Consider the following 13,082-nt stretch of genomic DNA (forward strand, 5'->3'; position numbering starts at 1 on the left):
CTGGGGGCTCATTGTCATTCATGATGGTACAATTTCAAGTGCAATCATATTTTTGAAGCAACATAATAGCCTAATTTTCTATGTTCCTATGGGGACAAGAGTGATTTCATACATTTCTTCTTTTTATGGTTAAAATTTCCCTTTAGGGTAATAGTGTGGAAATATTGATCAACTTTTCTTTAGAATTCTCTTTTCCTAGATATGGGAGAAGATGTGTATTCTCTTTCTTATCCTACCCACTTCTTGTGAGGAGCATTTTACATACACTAATGTCTTGCTTGCATGAACTCATGTGAGTATGTAGTACATTTGGCTTATGTCTAAATCTCTCCCTAGAAGATTGTGTAAATCCTTCTCATTATCCTTATCCTTGGGAGGCAATGATCTTTCCTTATTTTTATCTAAGGATCCACTTTTTCCTATTTCGTGGATGGTGTGAACTTTATTACTTGATGTTATTCCTTGTATGCATTTGTTGTTGTTTGTTCAAGGATTCTCTCTCACAAGAGGTGTAAGTCCTTGACTACAACCTCTTTTGCACTTGGTAAAATACATCCATAATGAATTCACTCTCCCAATTGGGTTAAAAAGAGCGTCATCCTTCATTAAGAATCACTTTCACCTCGTAAAAGAAGGAAGTATTGCATTCTTATTCTCTTCTTTGTCTTATTCTAGAAGATGTTATATTTGTCTAGGACAATTCCTCTTGGGGATAGGTGTCTTTTGTACAGAGATCTCTTCTCCTCTAAGGATCTCCTTTACACATACTACAGGATATCCCTTTTCAACTATCTTATCCTTGCTTAAAGAGTGCAAAACTCTCTTGCTTGGATCTATGACATTGTTGCATTTTTGGGGTATCTTCTTTTGTAATGAAGGTAGGTATCCTTGTTCTACTTTGCTTATGACATAAACATTACACTTTTTGAGCAATGGGTCATTCTCGAAACCAGAGCACAGACTCTTAGAGTGAGATGTCATGCTTTTGTACTATACATATACAGGTTGTAGCATACTCGGGCATAGACTCCTATGAGGTGCTTCTAACCTCCCTTACACACACATGCACGAGGTTGAGTGGAACTAGTGGCATAAGGCTAGACTTTCTCACTCTCCTCCCTTACATGGATCACCTAGACAGACTCTAGGGGCTAGTTTTCCATGTCCTTTTCCCATGGATCACCTAGACAAGATCTAGGGGCGAGAAGTCCATGTCTTCTCTCTCACTATTCTTCTCATGGATCACCAATGTGTGTATTCATGCTTTTTTCCTTTCTTTTCTTCTCTTTGCATTTTGTTTCCATTTACATCCTTCATCTTGTGTTAGAGAACTCTCAAATCCTCACACTCTTTGTTGTGTTAGAATTGAGATTTAGTCCTCTTTCTTACCAAATTATTCTCCATTAGTTTTTTGATCTCATATCAAATCTTCTTGTGAGCATTTGTCATCAATATTCTTTAACAATTCGAAGTGGTAAACATGATACCCTGTTTCAACTCACTAAAATTAGCAAGCCGAAACAGGGGGGGCATATAGCTACCCTCAAATTTTCATCACCTTCCTTAGTAAGCATTAGGTGATTTTGTGATCTAACGTGTGTTTTGTAGGGTGCGGTTCCTAACTGTGTACTCCAGATACCGCTGGGGGCTTTGTTCGACAGACTTATGGATATATCCTTTTTCAAATAATGTTTACTTTTCTGTACTTTAGCTTGCATATGCACGTAGTGTTCATATGATCGCTAAAGTGGGTGCTAAATGTAGCGTCGTAAATTGTACGCACTTGCTAGGGTGGTACAATTTCACACCTAGTTTAGCACCCGCCTTGGCGCATTTTGCATTTTGCATTGCATTTCCCCTTTAGCACTTAATTAATTAAATTAATTAGGTCTAAGGTCCTATTTCATCATCTTCCATATCATAAAGTTGGGCCCTTTTCATTAAAGTGTGCCCCTTTTTTTTTTATTCTTCCAATACATCATGTAATAAAAAACCCTAATTAGGTCCTATTTTGAACTTGGGGGCCTGATTTCGAGGGTCAAAACATCTCAAAATCACTTGTAACTTTGAGATTCTCTCTAAAATCATCATATCCAACGGCCCTGAAAATTTGGTGAAAAGTTGTCGGGACCGTGGCGCCTGGAGTGCACACGGTCCCGGACATTTTTCCCGAAATTTTAGGAGCACAATCCAATCATCAAATAAAGCTTGACCCCTAGAAATTGGCGGGAGATTCAATCTCTAGGTCAGCCTAAAGTTGAAATTAAGACCTAGGGTTTCATATATAAGAGCTCTCTTTCTTCATTTGAAAGGATCCAAATTTTGGTTTGAGGGGACCTTCTATGCAGTGAAAGAGCAGATCTTTGAAGACTTCAACAACATTCAACATCCATCCATCAAGAATTCATCAATTTCATTCATCTATTTAGGGCTTTGAAGACATTGAAGAGTAATAGGGGATCACCGACTGAAGATTGGCTTGTACCCCTCCCTTGGGGTTGGGTATGATTTCATGTTGTTTTCATGTCTTTGCATAAGCCTCATTATATCATTTGTATTCATGCTTTAGATCACTTTGCATCTTGATTTGGAGCATTTATATTATCATTTGCAAGCAATTAGGGTTTACTTTCTAGGTTTCTCTAGTTTGCTTACTTGCATTTTAGGATCTTCCACACACACAAGGTTTGGACACACACTACTTTTACAATACAACTTGGCTATTCGTGGAGGTGGAAATCACCAAAGCGGGGGTTTGACTAAGGCAAAACCCTATATAGCCGCCCAAAACACCTTTTCAGATATAAGTGCAGGTTTCGGGATTCAATCGATGCCGCAAGTTGCAGATCCGGCAGAAGCAGACGGAAACCGAGCAACACATCAAATTTCAGAGCAAAAGACCAGGACAGGGGCATGGGGTGCTCTGGTCCTGCTAGGACAGGGGCGCTGGGTGCCCTGGTCCTTCTGTCAAACAACAAGTTCTCAGCACTTTTTCGACAGCTTTTCAGGTTGCAAAACAACAGTTTCAGGAGCAGAATCAGGACAGTGGCACTCGCGCCCTCGTCCCAAACATTTTCACTCAGATTTTAACACCGAGTACGCATTTGCATTCTTGCCTTGTCCTTGTGTTCACAACTTTCCATTGTTTATTCTCAATTCTGCAATCTTGCTATTAGTTCATACTTGCACTTTAGGGTTAGGGATTGAACTTGCATCATTCTATCTATCATTTGCAACAAAGGAATAGAAATCCTAATAGGTAGCCCATGGCTCTCTCTTCCACAAAAATAAGTAGCCAATTGTGTGATACCTCTAGGCTCTTTCGTATTCCACAAGTGTGTGGTTGAAAGTGAGATTAGGGTATGTTTGCTTAGTGTCACTTTTTCCCCTACACAGAAATATAATCTGAACCCTGCTGTACTATAAAATCGAACCATTCATCGAATATCTCTGCTATCATGTGGCTCCTCTGAACCTAATCTAACAACTTCTGGTTTACCGGTGATTTGGGGTCAAAGGATAGTGTCATCTGGGACAGGGGCTAAGGGCTTGGATGGTGTATGGAGTTGATGTATTATGCCATTTGAGTGATGACCTATTTCAACTCCTTTTTATCTTTCTCACCCTTCCAAGACCTGGATATCATCCTCTTTGTGGAGGATTCTAGGTTTTTAGCATCTACTACCCTCGAAGCAACTCTGAAATCAATTTTCTCCACTATAAAATTATATTCAGTGGCCTTCTCTAAATCTCTGCCTGAGATGGGTTTTGCTACTTCATCCACCCAATGACCTGTTGCCTCATCCACTTCCACCATTGCGTACATTTTGAGCTTCTTTGGTTTAGATAATTTCCCGAGGCCCTTGCTCACCATATCCCCCATGGGAATTGTGATCGGGACAACATTATGTTTCTTCCCAATTGACGCTCCTAGCCATCGGGGAGTGCTGTGAGTTTTTTTATAAAGTGGGGGTATCTGAGTATCTAGGGAGTCAATTATAGTCATAGTACTCATTGGATTTGGCTCTGCTTCTGGTTCCATGCCTGTATCCACATCTTTCACTAGAGGGTTATTCAATACCTTCTGATTCATTATCACTTCAATTTCTTCACCCAGATCCAAGTTTACAACAATTTGGTTCACCACTGGTTCCTTGCTCTTCTTTTTTCTCCTCAAGCGAGTAACTCGGACTGCTGAAGATTTTAGTGGGGACCTCTTTGACCTTCTAGGTTGAACCTCTTCAATAATTGGCCTTGTGTCACCCGCAATATCAACAACCTTGTTAAAGGTAAAAATAGGAAGCTGAGTTGTAGCATGCAAATCAACTATTAATTCATGGAAATACATGATTGATCCTTTTCTAAATTTCTGATCCCTTAGCCATTTTTTCTGATCTCCTTATGACATTAAAGGTCCTGGCCTGAATGTTTTCTTCTTCTCTCCTATCCCAGTCAATCTCAGGAATCGACTGTCCTTGAATCTTCTCATAAAATTTGGGATCTAAGATATCCTCCCCTATTTCTTCCTGCATAGCAATCACATTAATGGGCAATTTCATGGTAATCACTTGCTATAAAGTGAACATCGACCATAATATCTTTCTTACTTCCAACTCATCACTATAATTTTCCTAGTAGTCTTCCAACTGGGGTTATTGAAAGAAATGATAATCCATATTCAGATTTTCCACAGCATATCCCCTACTGTCAAACTTCCGCCTAGCAACGTAAGGCTGCAAATTCATTTTCCTATATTCTAACTCTAAATTCAAAGTAGCAGACACAGATTTACAACTATAACAACCAATTTCAATTGGAAAAACAACTTCAGAGTTACCCATTGTTCCTAGCTTTTTGTCAATATGAGCCAATTGTCTGCTCACTTCAATGAGTATGTAACTGTCAAAGGAATATCTAGGTAATTTGAATGGTTCATGCTCAGAACCGCCCACTCGCAGATAGGTAAATCTGTGACATTGAATGAAAAAGATTCCATATATGCTAATCAATTCGATGGCTTCAACTGACATTCTTTTATTAACATCACCTTGCAATTCAAAGGCTAGCCTCCCTACGAAGACATCATTCCATCTGGTGAAATGCTCTACATATTTTTGTTGTTGTAGTAAATGGTAATAGTCATAGACTTTCATGTAGTCCACCCAAGGCTGATTATACAGTCCTTGCCAATCTCTGGTATAGGTCAGTATGTAGAACAAATATGAAGATGCGTAGAAGCTAGACATACCCACAAAATTGCTCAAACCCTCATGGAGTCTTTCTGCAATCACTTGTGCCCAGTCAAGGTATTTTTCACCTGCCAATAACACTTGGATATAGAAATACATCCAATCCTCCTAATAAAAGGAGTGTGAGTTCCTCTTGAGTCTGTTTAGCAATATAAGAATATCTCGTACTTCTATGATGAAGTGTTCTTTGGTAAGGGGCTTTGGTAACTGAGACCCACCCTTTTGCACCTTCAGAAGCCAATTTCTTGCAATAACACTTCTATATGTGCTTTTCTTCTTAGAGAAAAATGCATATGAAGTCCCAATTGACCAATCCTTGTATGACTCCTTATGTGGGATCCCCATTGCAGCCATTACTGTCTCTCTGCTAATCTCTACCAACAACTCACCACTACTGGTTCTAATGCATCTGTTATCAACGTCATATCTATTCATGCACGCTATTACCAAATTTGGACAGGGAGCAGCAATTGGAAAGGCAACAACTTCAATCAGACCACTTCTTACTATTTTCTCCATCATTGAACCAACTTCAGGGTTTTTGGCCCTTTCTAAGAAATCTCCCAAGTTGGCCTGGGCCAAAGAGGTGTCATCCAACTCTAGAAGTATGCTCACCAAGCATGATGTTCGATTGAATTTTGGAAGTATGGGCCTCATTGAGGCCACTTTTACATTAAACAACAGTTCCTAAATAGGACAAAATTCTATTACAAAACAAAAGATCTCTCCTACTTTGAACGACCTTCTAAGCTAAAAACACAGTAGAGGGAAATGATCAAAAATCACCTGTAACCATCATGAAATCTATGAAACCCTCGACAGAATGGAGCTAAAACTACCTTCGGCATCTTCGACTCCTTCAATAATAGCAGCTACAACATCTACAATTTGAGAATTCACATGTCTTTTTAAAACAAATGGGAAAACAACTGAGAAAGATCTACACATGCCTCATAATGATTCATTCGAATGTGTGAGATAACAATGATATGATAGGAACCTGACACTTTCTTGATTACCTATCAACTCAGCACAAACGGTTTATAATTTTCATGATTTCTTTCTAAATTTAGAATTTTAAACTATGAGATACCAGGAAAATTCTTTTTTGCCACGCCACCTTCAATGTTATTGAAGTCTTTATAGCCAAATTGGAATGAACCTTTTGAACCTTGAACCAATTTGCAAAGAGTTCAATGGTTCAAGTTCAATTCGATGAGACAAGAAATTTTTTTCAACCTGCAGCTTAAAACAACACCGAAAATGAGCAAAGACCTTTATCAAACAGAAAGGGAAATTTTGAACCTTGAACCTTGAACCATTTTCTAAACAGTTCAAAAGTCAAGTTCAAAACCAACTTAACACGTTCACACTTGGTCGTTAAATAACATTAAATAGCCGTGACTCACGCAAGAGGGCCAGTTGAACCTTGAACTAAAAAGGTTCAAGGCTTCAAAGTTCAATACAAATTACAAAAATACGCTAGCCTTACCATAATACAAAGCCGCAAAAAGAATTACTTAAAGCATGCCTTGAACCTTGAACCTTTGAACTATGAAAAGGTTCAATGACTTAGGTTCAAAGAAAGGAAACATAATGCCGAAAGAGGAAAGAAATACCAAAGGTGATCTCCGAGTTTGAAATTTAATGAAAAATTAAGGGGATGCTAACAATATCAAACAAAGTTCAAACAAGAGTTCACATTCTATCCAAGTATTCATCCGACAATTGAACATGGCTGGTCAAAACATTGAATATCCTTGTTTCAATATTAATGTCACTTAGGGTTATCCTTTTCATAGTCCAACCTTAGGTATTAGATCCCATAGACATTGCCTTTCATTTTGCACTTAGGTTTAAAATCATTTCCCTAAGTCTTCATTGCATTATCATCATCCTAAAATAGGTTTTGGCTTAGCTTATACCCTAGGTTATATCATTGCATAGTCCAAACCCTAGGTCTTGTCTTAGGTTGGCATTGTTATACATTTTCATTTACATCCCTAATCTTACATCATTAGGTCATATCATATTGTTTCTCCAGAACATATCATATCATAACATTGGGTCATATCATAACCCTAGGTCATATCTTCGCATCATAATCAAAACTTTGGTCCATGGGTAAGTGCACAAAGATGGTGGCCAAAAAGGGGGTATAAGTGGACAACTTTTTTTTTTATCGGGTGAATCTGAACTTGGAGGCAAAATTTGAAAGTCATCCACTCAAGATATGAAGATAATCAAAGAACAAATATTTTAGTACTCTGAATCTAGTTTCCAAACTACTAAACTTTTTCAAAATTGGATAAGATTAAGGGGGTCAAATATTTCGCGCACGAAAAAGAGACCCTGATTTTTTCTGAATAACATAACATAGTGTCTGACGTGCGCATCAAAAAAGTCATAGTTAGATTTAGTATTTTGACAAATCCTTTGGCAGAAGGATAGTTAAGAGTGAGCACTAGAAGACGTGTATTTTTTTGTAATTTTTTGTTGAGTATTTTTGTTTATGTGATTTTTTCAATCGAGCACATTCTGAAAATTAGGTACCTCTTCATGCGCGAAGCATAAGTTGCACTAAACAAATCAAAAATACATTTTTTTTTTTAAATTGTAAAGAATCAAGTGCGCTACAATAATATATAAAGTTTTTAAAATTTTGATAAGTATATCAAAAGTTATTAAAAAAATGGTGCACCTATGTTTGTGAGAACTATGGAGACACTGGTAAAAGAAATTCAATAATAATATGTTATTGTTGTTCAAATTGAAAAAAAAATTATATGGTTAGAAAGCTTAGAAGATGGGTGAAAATATGGTGGCAATTTTAGAAATACCCACTTGATGAAGTGTAAACCTAATGATGACAAAGTCGATAAACCAAGTTGATAAAATAAAACACGTCAAAAATGAGAGAAATGGAGGGAAATCAAACTTCCAAACCATAACTTTGTCATCCAGGCCTATTTCCAAGCCTAAACATTCAAAAGCGCGTACGGGGGTACTTATGGTGTAAGAAGTGCGTACGCGCTCTTTTTACTATAAACATCGCGTACGTGCTATTGTATAATATGATATTGTATATATAATATGTGTATATACATATAGTATATGTAATATATAATATGTGTATATACATATAATATATGTAATATATAATATGTGTATAATATGATATAATAATATATTAAGTATATATATACACATATAAGTGTATTGTCTCCCCCTCTCAAATGCATACAAGGTCTCTCTCTCTCTCTCTCTCTCTCTCTCTCTCTCTCCATACCCTATCCCTCTCTCTCTCTCTCTCTCTCCCTCCTTCTCTCCCTTTCTCCCTTCCTCCATACCCATCCCTCCCTCTCTCCCCTTATCCCTTCCTCCATACCCCATCCCTCTCTCTCTCCCTCTCTCCCCTTCTCCCTTCCTCCATACCCCATCCCTCTTTCTCTTCTTCTCTCCCTCCCTCCCTCCATACCCCATTGCAACTGTGTCTGCACTTCTATAGAAGTAAGTGAATTTATTTCTTGTCTGCAACTTCCTCTTTGATTTTTATCATGTATGCTCTCCTAAGAAAATTGACTGATGGATTTGTGTGTGTATATTGAAAAGGAGGAATAGGGTTTGAAATTGAACCACGCATGCATTACCAGGACAAACAAGGAAACCTGCAGCAATATTCTTCTTGAATGTGTTTTTAATGAGCAAAGCAGATGTGGAAAACAGTGTCAACAAAGCAACATGATGAGTCAAAGTACTTGCAATATGTTTTTCATAAGGAAACAACCGGTAGGAAGAGAAAGAGGGAGAGTAAGACAAATGATGTCCTAGAGAATGATAGTGGTAGGTATGCGAGAGTTCCCATGTTGTTACACAACTCCTGTCACCTAAAGAAATTAAAGTTTGTTGTATGCATGGCAGTGGTAGTATATGATGATCATCACTTGTCAAACGGCTTGGAACGGTACATACCCATGAAAGAAATCAAGTGTGTAATTCCTATAGTCACAATCAAGATTAGTCCTATAACCTTGCAACTTTAATAACATCATATGTTTTAGAACTTAGGCAATACTCTTAGGGTTTTTTTAGTGAAGCCTCGTTGTTTGTTCGATTGGAGTCTCTCTTATGCTGACAATGGTCTAACTTAGCTATATAAAAACTAAACTACTAATGTTCTATTGTATGGTGTTCTATTCATAACTTTAAATTTAATATATCATTTTATTAACCCACCATATGACCCTTTAGGTGTCATTAGAGGTTCCTAAGAGGTCATATGGTGTCCCGTGACCCCTTAGGACACCATATGACCCCTTAAGACACCATATGACCCATAACAACACCATATGGTGTTCTAAGGGGTCATAGGATGCCATATGACCCCTCGGGACACCAATGACCCATAACAACACCATATGGTGTTCTAAAGGGTCATATGGTGTTCTATGACCCCTTAGGACACTATTTGGTTTCGTTATAGGTCCTATGGTGTGCTAAGGGATAAATTAGTGTCATATGACCCCTTAGGACACTCTATGACCCCTTAGATGTTGTTAGGGGTCATATTGTGTTCTAAGGGTCATATTGTGTTCAAGATTCGATCTCTCTTCCTCTCCCTCCCCCCCTCCTTCTTCTCACAACACCATATGGTGTTCTAAAGGGTCATATGGTGTTCTATGACCCCTTAGGACACTATTTGGTTTTGTTATAGGTCCTATGGTGTGCTAAGGGATAAATTAGTGTCATATGACCCCTTAGATGTTGTTAGGGGTCATATTGTGTTCTAAGGGTCATATTGTGTTCAGGATTCGATCTCTCTTCCTCTCCCTCTCCCCTCCTTCTTCTCTCTCTCTCTCTCTCTCTCTCTCTCTCTCTCTCTCTACCTCTCCCTCCCTCCCTCTCCCCTCTCTCTCTCCCTCTCCCTCCTTCCCTCCTTCTCTCTCTCCCTCCCCCTACTCTCCCTCTCCCTTCCTTCATACCCCTTCTTCTCTCCCACCCTCCCCCCTCTTTTCTCCCTCTCTCCCTCCCTCTACCTCTCTCCTCTCTACCTTACCTCCCTCTCTCTCTCTCCCTCTCTCTCCCTCCCTCTACCTCTCTCTCTCTCTCTCTCTCTCTCTCTCTCTCTCTCTCTCTCTCTCTCTCTCTCCCTCCTCCCCTCCTTTCTCTCTCCCTCTCCCTCCTTCCCTCTCCCTATCTCTTCCTCCCCCTCCCCCTCCCTCCCCGCTCTCCTCTCCCTTTCTCCCCCCCCCCCCCTACTCTTCCCCTTCTCCCTCTCTTTCTCTCTCCCTCCCTCCATTTTCATTCACATTTTTTCTACTACCAATAGCACGTACGGGGTACTGAACATATTAGTTCATTTCCCTACCATAACTTTTTTAAGGCGTAGGAGCGCATACATGGTACTTATTATTTGTAAGAGCGTATGGGGTACTGATTATTCGCTACCCTGCGATAACATTTTTTAGGCTTAGGAGCGCATACGCGCTACTTATTAGTACATAATGGGAAAAAAAATATCGTTGGCTTGCCAACATTTTATGGACTAACAGCGCGTACACGTTTATTAATGTAAGGCGTACATGGTACAAAGACATAGTTTTAGCTGCCCAAGAGCCTCAACAGACTCAAAAGAAGTTTTTGAGGTCGTTGAAGGCCCCACTGGAACTGTGCCTGCACTTCTATCACTATTTTATACATAGAAGTAAGTGAAATTTTTTATTTTTGCATGATTTCAAATAATTGAATTGTTGTTCTTATTAGTTTTGTCAATAGTATTATGATTGTTTAATAGTTTGATTCCAAAAAATAGTGATACGATGCATATTTATGGTTATTTGTTTGTTTATGAGCTTTTGTTTACATGTATATGTAATATGATTCTATTTAGGTCAACTGATATCAACCATGGGAAAGAACAAGCGAGGAATGATTGAACAATGAGAGGTTGAAAAGGAAAGACAAAGGCAGCGTATGAAGAAATTACATGACATAAGAACAATGGGAGAAGAAGGTATGTCATCCTCAACATCTCAATTTGATTTACCAAATGAACATAATGCACCTAATGCAATTGAAGAAGAGACATTTGATTTACCGTATGAACCTAATGCAATTGAAGAAGATACCACATTGAATAATCAATTAAATGATGAACATACAGCTTCTCTATTTGATGAATTGAATGTACATAATGCACTGATGTTAACACCTCCTAGAATCATTCGTAGGAAACCAAAGTGTCTAATTGACATTGATGAGAATACATTGAAGCCAATGCCCAATAAAATGAATGAACTAACTTGTATGGTTGAAAGAATATGGCAAAACTATTTTAAAAACTTAAATCAAATTGGAAGATGTCAATTAATTGTTCAAATGATTAAAAATTTGACTTTTAGAGAGACAATGAAAATTCTAGGCCTAAGATCATCTAAAAGTAACAGTGAAAGAACTATTGTGAGAAATCTATTTGACGCATATCAAGCTATTGGTTCAAAATCACGTACTAAAGATTCTAATGCTACTCGACATGTCATTACATCAACCATAATGAGTAAGAAAATAAAAAAGATCGTTTGATAAGCAAAACAAGTAAGTCATTAAACGTTAGTAGAACAACATAAAGTAAAGCATTAAAGAGGCGGGAAAAAAATAGAGGAACCTAACAATAATTCTCTTTGGGAATTCTCGGGTAGATTACCACACAAAGACAAGGTTGTTGTTGATGCACTAAGAACATTAATTGAAAATTTTTGGCATGACAACACAAGAGTTTCTCCCAACCAAAGAGATGTTGTTAGAAGGCAAATTGGGTCTAAAAATTGTGAGCCACATGCCAAACACTATTTGGATATGACTCAAACTAAATTTTATGAAAGATTCTTTCAAAAGTTTCCTCAAATAAGAATTTCTCAAAGATTTTTTGAAATGACAAAACCTTTTTATATGAAGATTAATCATGTACACACCACATGTTGTTGTAGGATCCATATTGAATTTTCCATTAATTATGATATTTTTCATCATATTTGTTCTACTTTGCACACTAACGATGTTTTGCAGGAATGCAATATACAAGCACCTCCTAAGTCGGTAAGAGAATTTATTTCAAGTGTGCTATGTAATAGACATGATGGTTGCATTTATTATAAGATGCCTTGTTTGGAAGGTTCTTGTGCTATATGTAGTGGTTTGCAATGTTTACCAAGATGCGTACATTTGGAGAGCACACATGAAATTGGTACGAAACTAGTTTCTTTCAGAAAATACAAGACAATCACATATGGAGTTAAAGATGGAAAATATTTGAAGAGATGTGAGCTAGTGAAAAATGATATATGTGTAGCTGAATTTATGAAAATGTTTCAAGAGAAACTAGTTTATGAGTAAATAATGCATACACATAGAGCTCGATGGTTAGATGAGAAATTCAAGTTATGTAAGGACACATTTTGTCTTGGCACCATTGTCTCTATCGTTGATTTCGCTAAAAATTATACACTACAACCTCAAAATGAAGTGCAATCTATGTATTATCACTCTACACAAGTTTCTATTTTTATACACATAGAATTCATGCATTCAGATGATAGCACAGAGGAGGATATAAAGGTTGTAAGGGAGTATCACTTCTACATAAGTGATGATCATACTCATTCATCAGAGTTTGTACAAGGATGCTTTAAAGTTTTCTATGATAGTTTAAGGGAAAGGAACATATGATACAACCGACACTTAATATGGTCAAATAATTGCACCGCACAATTTAAGAATGCAAGGATGTTTTATTGGTTGACAAGGATGCATATGACAAGCGGCGTACAACATTTT

Source organism: Cryptomeria japonica, chromosome 3 (assembly GCF_030272615.1).
Source record: "Cryptomeria japonica chromosome 3, Sugi_1.0, whole genome shotgun sequence".
Lineage (NCBI taxonomy): Eukaryota > Viridiplantae > Streptophyta > Pinopsida > Cupressales > Cupressaceae > Cryptomeria > Cryptomeria japonica.